We start from the raw sequence: 6,260 nt of genomic DNA on the forward strand, positions 1-6,260 counted from the left end.
AAAACTGTAAAAACCCCCCCCCCCCCCTCCCCAAATGCCTTCAGGTGTTCCCAGTAGAGGGTTCTGTTAATACTACAACATACAAATAGATTTTAGACAATATTGCACCCCCACCCCCCTTGTGGTAACAGATTGGTGGGGGCTCTTTTCTGTTCCACCATGACTCTCCCCTGTCTAAAAAAGACATGGTGTGACCAGCTTGGTGTGGAGGGACTCAAGTGTCCTGCACAGAGACCTGATCTCAACCCTACTGAACACCTATGTAATGAATTGAAACATTGATTCTGAGCCAGGTCTTCCAATTCAACATCAGTACCTGACCTCCTAATTGGGTACGCATTGTGATCACTGTTTGGTGGAGACCCTTTTCTGTTCCACCATGACTGTCCCCCGTGTACAAAGCCAGCTCCTTAAAGACATTGTCACGATCTGGGATCAGGCTTCAAGTCCAGTAGCTGAAACAGCAGGCAGATTCGTGGTCAAACAGGCCGGGTTCGGTACACAAGCAGACTGTAGTAGGATAGGAGCAGGCAGCAGCGTAGTCAGAGATCAAGCTGAGGTCAGTAGCCAAAGGTATCAGGTATGAAGCAGAAGATGATGAGAGTAGTCGGTGAATCAGCAGCCAAAGGTCGGTACACGGGTAGCAGTATGAGTATTGTATCACAGATGGAGCAGGAAGTAAGATAATGGCAGGAGCACAATCTGGCAAACAGGAAGTGCAGAGGCGTGGCTTAAGTAGGAAGTTCGAGGAAGCAGTTCAGAGTTCAGCAGAAACTAGGTTTACATGAGGATTACACATGGGAGCAGGCAAGGAGTTATTCAAGGTAGCTCAGCACTGCCAGCTACAGCAGAGGCCCTGGGTCCAGATCCGGTCCCTGACAGACATGTTGTGACCAGTTTGGTGTGGAAGAACTCAAGTGTCCTGCACAGAGCCCTGACCTCAACCCTACTGATCACCTTTGAGATGAATTGGAATGCAGATTGCAAGCCAGAGCTATTCCTTAGTACCTGACCTCAGAAATGCTCTTTTGGCTAAATGGGCAGAAATTCCCACAGACACCCTCCGAAAATCCATTGTGTCACGCTTGTTTCAGCACTGGGTCACTGACCTGGAACAAGAACATAGATAAGGATGTTTGACATTTCTCCAACTACTGATATCCATGCTCAGCAATGAAGCCGAGCAGACATGCACCTGGAATGTCAGCAGAAGAATCCCCGGGCCTCCCTCCAATGACGAGCTTCCTATAAAGCTGAACATTTCAAAACACAGATTCTGCGTTTTTTTTTTAAATAATTCAAATACTTATAAAAATGGTGCTGAGGTAAGGATACACAAACGTGTCTCAACATTTAAATCATGGTAAATGAAGGTCAGCTTTAAGGCAGATCTCTGAGCAAAAGTGTTTTTTAACCCTTGCAGTAGGGCTGCCCCAGCACTGCCAGTACTCTTTTTTTTTTGTCTAGGTGCAAGTTATACTCACCCGAATCACAGAGCTGGCTGCCGCTCTGTTTTATGAAGCCCGTCTCACCCGAATCACAGAGCTGGCTGCCGCTCTGTTTTATGAAGCCCGTCTCACCCGAATCACAGAGCTGGCTGCCGCTCTGTTTTATGAAGCCCCTCTCCTCCTCTGCTACAGCGATGATATGTCTCTACGTTCTCACGTCCTATGCATTTTGTATAGAACGTGATGACTCAAGCAATGACTGTGAAACCGGGTGCAGCAGGCAGACCTGGCGATGACATCACCGGGCCTCAGGACAGGATTTCTGGAAAAGAATGACATGATTGAAAAATGAATTGCATGTTTAATGAGGGAGGAGGAGGAGGGGACCAGAGACAGTATTCTATACATACTCTAGACTTCAGCTATTGGCTGGAAGGGGTCACATGACCTGTCTCTAAACAGGACAGACCTTTCAGTTTGGTGTATTTTCAATAGAAACAATACTAGAGGCCCTGCTCATTAAATGCCCCCCAAATAGACATGTAGTATTCTCCAAAAACGCGCCGCAGCGCTGAGATGGGAACAGACAATATTTCTATTACGGGGGAAACACGCGTTTTAGCATTTTTGAAATGTAAATGGGACCTCAAGCATATTCATTAAAGGAGAACTATGAGGGGAGTGCTTTTCACTCACCTCATAGTTCTAGCCGACCTGTGACAATGAGACTGTCACAGGTCGGCTCAGTAGATTGGGAAGTGAGCGAACACATACCGGCGTTCGCTCACCTCTCGATCCTGTCACGGCTCTCTGCCGTGACAGGGGAGGTGCTGGATTCCCCGCTCCGGTCCACCAGCGCTGACGGCCGGAACGGGAGGGGGCGGGTACAGCTGGCTCTGCCTCTAGATAGGCAGAGCCAGCTTTCACTCACGCAGCTGGGCGGCTCTCGGCATCGATGTCGGGATCCGCTGCGGCGTCTCAGTATACCGCGAGCTGTAGCTCCCTATATACTGAGCCTAGGGTGACGGGAGGACGCTAGTTTGTGTCCTCCCGTTACCCTAAGGAGAACTATGGGGAAAAGCCCTGACCCCATAGTTCTCCTTTAATAAACTGAGAGCAGGGTTGCCTGGAGTTAGAAAGGCTGAGTGTCATTTATAGAAACAGCCCAACCCAGGAACATGAAAACATGCCAGAAATAGACGTTATTACACTCCGCAGGTGAGAGAAAAATGCGCGAGCATTCCCAGAATCTAATTAATGGAGCAGAAAAGGACATTTGTCTCCCTCGTGCTGGCAGCAGTGAGTTCCTTCACACAGTAACACATAGGCAAGGGGTGGGCAACCTTCACACTTCAGATCTTGTGGTACTACAACTCTCATGAGGCATTGTAAAGGTGCCCACACACCTTGCGATAATCCTACGATAATCGCTGGAAATCCCGCGATCGTACACTTATCGCAAAGTGTGTGGAAGGCGTGCGACCGTTTCTACTGTAAGGTCGCACGACTTTTATCCTAGGAACATGTTCGAAAACCCGCCGAGAATTGTACGATTGTCGGCAGTTTTGTGGCATGTTCATAAGATAAATGCCACACGGGCCGGAGTGCGCAAGCGCACACTGCCCGTTCAGCATTGCGGTCATCGGAGGCCTGCCCCTCAGCGGGGCGGGCTTGCGATTATCGCAAGTACGATCTGCCTGTCCAAGATGGGCAGATCGTACGTTTTTTTAATTACCATACAACCATCGCAAGACAAAAGTCTTGCGATGGTTGTAAGGTCTGTGGCCAGCATTAGACCCTGATAGCCACAGGCGTGATTCCCAGAGGCACAGGCATGTTGGGATTTGTAGTTTCCCCATAGCTGAAACGCAGAGGATACCTGCCCCTGACACATTTGAAGCTGCACATAGAGCCCGCTTCATTTCCTGGCTGGAGGACAACCAGCATCATCTATTCTAGTGTTTTCCTCCCCAGCCTGACTGTCCCTGGACCCTTTCAATCATGGAAGCTCAGCATCACATTACCTAGGGCAGTCTACACCCAAATACAGCCTGCCTAGGAAGGCCCTCTCCTGCAGACTGACAGCCACCCATCAAGACATTTTGATATTTGCATAGCTCCTCCCAAAAGCCAGACTACTGCTTACTTCTGGGCTGAGGGCTCTTGGGAGGATTACTGAGGCAGGGTGCTGTGATGTTTTCAGCAAGCTATATACAGCCCCCTGCCGGCCCCTCCCACCAGCCATGATCGCTCTGGATTAGATAGAGAAGCATAGAGATGACCAAATAGAGTATTGATGATACTTCGGGGAGAGTCTTCTTTTTTTGTCCCGTTGGTATAAAATGATTCTGATAAATTGTTACTTCCTTGTGATATTTTCCTGTAAAAATGAAAAAAAAAAGCGGTTCAAGGAATAACGGGCACTCTCTACGCGTTTTACAGATTTGATATCCACTTCATCAGGAGATTTAAAAGGTAAGTAAATAAGTATGACATTAAAAAATTATTGTGTCCACAATTGCTGTGCGGTGTTATACAGGGTTTCCCAGAGGGGGCTGCAGGGGAAAGGGAGGGAGACTCCAGTCTCAAGGCCGCTGCTTAATCACATCCTAAATTATAGATGTAATAAATCACAAATTCTGCTATTGTATCACCCAGTATTCAGAGCTTATGTGAGGGGCGGGCAACCTCGGCACTCCAGCTGTGGTGAAACTGCAAATCGCATCGCGCTTCATCCTCTGGGAGTCATGCCTGGGGCTCATGGGACGTGTAGTTCTGTAACAGGTTGCTTACCCTTGGCTTATGAAATGTCATTGATAGGAACTATCTTTCCAATATCAAAATGAAAAGACCTGAGTGCGTTCATTGTATTAGAAAAACTGATAACCTGTAAGGGACCAGAGGCCCCGCCCCCTTCCCTCACAAGAAGCAAGAAGATACCTGAAACAAAGACAACAATGACGACCTATATACACTTTGCTTTACGGGCTGAGTAATGGTAAATTACAATCTGGTTCACAATAAACTTGTTGATAGTTGGGACTGTCAAGGCGGATCTCTTTCTACCTGCTGATAGTCAGTGCATCATGTGAGTAGTGCAGACAGGTCTGTAAACAGCCCATCTCTCTATCACAGTCAGCTCTGCCCTTCTGCAGATCCGGCAGGAGCACTTTGCCGCGTCTCTCCAGTCAGACAAGACATTCAGGTTTTTGCTGCCTGGTCTTTAGTTTCATTTGTGAAGACGTATTTCTGGTGAGATGCTCAGTTCTAAAGGAAAGCATTGGGAGGGGTGATACCTTGATGACAAAATCATTTCAAGTAGATCTAAAGAAGAATTATCATATCCTGTACCTGGTGGAATAAACAAAGCGTCTTATAAAACCCTTTTCTGTTTAATATTTGCACATAGAATATAAGTATGTGTGTTGTGACAGCGCTTCCCCTTGTAGACACTTGTAGTGTTGTCCCTTGTAGACTCTTGTAGTGTTGTCCCTTGTAGACTCTTGTAGTGTTGTCCCTTGTAGACTCTTGTAGTGTTGTCCCTTGTAGACTCTTGTAGTGTTGTCCCTTGTAGACTCTTGTAGTGTTGTCCCTTGTAGACTCTTGTAGAGTTGTCCCTTGTAGACTCTTGTAGTGTTGTCCCTTGTAGACTCTTGTAGAGTTGTCCCTTGTAGACTCTTGTAGTGCTGAGCCTTGTAGACTCTTGTAGCGAAGTCCCTTGTAGACTCTTGTAGTGCAGTCCCTTGTAGACTCCTGTAGCGCAGTCCCTTGTAGACTCTTGTAGTGTTGTCCCTTGTAGACTCTTGTAGTGTTGTCCCTTGTAGACTCTTGTAGAGGTGGCTGACTAAATACTTTTTTGCCCAACTGTATTTGTAGGGGAAGGGTTGGCATCCTGGAGTTTTGCTGCTTTAGGTCTGTACCTCACAAACATAACCGTCTGCAGACTGGTCATAAAACACAGCTGATTGCACTGCAGTATATAAAATGCTGCGCATCACTGATACAAGTACAGCTCACATCCACATTGTATATCTGAGATGGGGTCTGGGGTTTAGTTCCCGGCAGAACTCATATCTGCATGCAATGTTATGTTGTATGTATCATTATATGGCTCTTCCTGTTCCTCCCACATTATATACTCCACACCTAACACCATACACTGTGCTGTACATGATATACTCCACACCTAACACCATACACTGTGCTGTACTGTACCGGATGTATTCTACACTCCACACAGACTAAACACATTTTAGTTTCCCGTAGGATTAGCTGGTCCTTGAACACTGGTCCTGATATCCTGTATTACAGTGGCTCCTTTCCCTTGCAGGAACCTATGGAGCCACCTTTGTGTGTGCCAGTAAGCTGTGTGTGCGGCTCCTTTCCCTTGCAGGTTCCTATGAAACCATCCTTACGTATGCTAGTAAGCTGTGTGCACAGCAAAGCAAGCCTCTTCCCTTCTCCACACTACTTCTCCCTCCCTCCTCCCTTCTTCAAGCTGGTAGATGGACGGTTGCTAGAGACTGCTCTGTCTCTTGTGATCTTGTACTGGACAGGAAGTTCAGGGAAGCTGAGCTGAGAGAGTTGGATCTGTTCAGAAACGTGATGACTGTGTTTGGAAAAGAATGTAAAGAAATACTTTGCTGGGCCATGTAGATTTGTGTGATCTGGACTCATTATTGGCACAAACATTGAGAGTTTAATACTTCTTTAGGATATTTGGTGTGAATACTGTGTAAACATCTATTATTTTCAGCAGAAACATTTTATCTTTACAATATTTTCCTCACCCCCCCCCCATGCTTGCTCTGC

This window comes from Nanorana parkeri, unplaced genomic scaffold (assembly GCF_000935625.1).
Source record: "Nanorana parkeri isolate BGI_ZX_2015 unplaced genomic scaffold, ASM93562v1 scaffold530, whole genome shotgun sequence".
In the NCBI taxonomy this organism is placed as follows: domain Eukaryota; kingdom Metazoa; phylum Chordata; class Amphibia; order Anura; family Dicroglossidae; genus Nanorana; species Nanorana parkeri.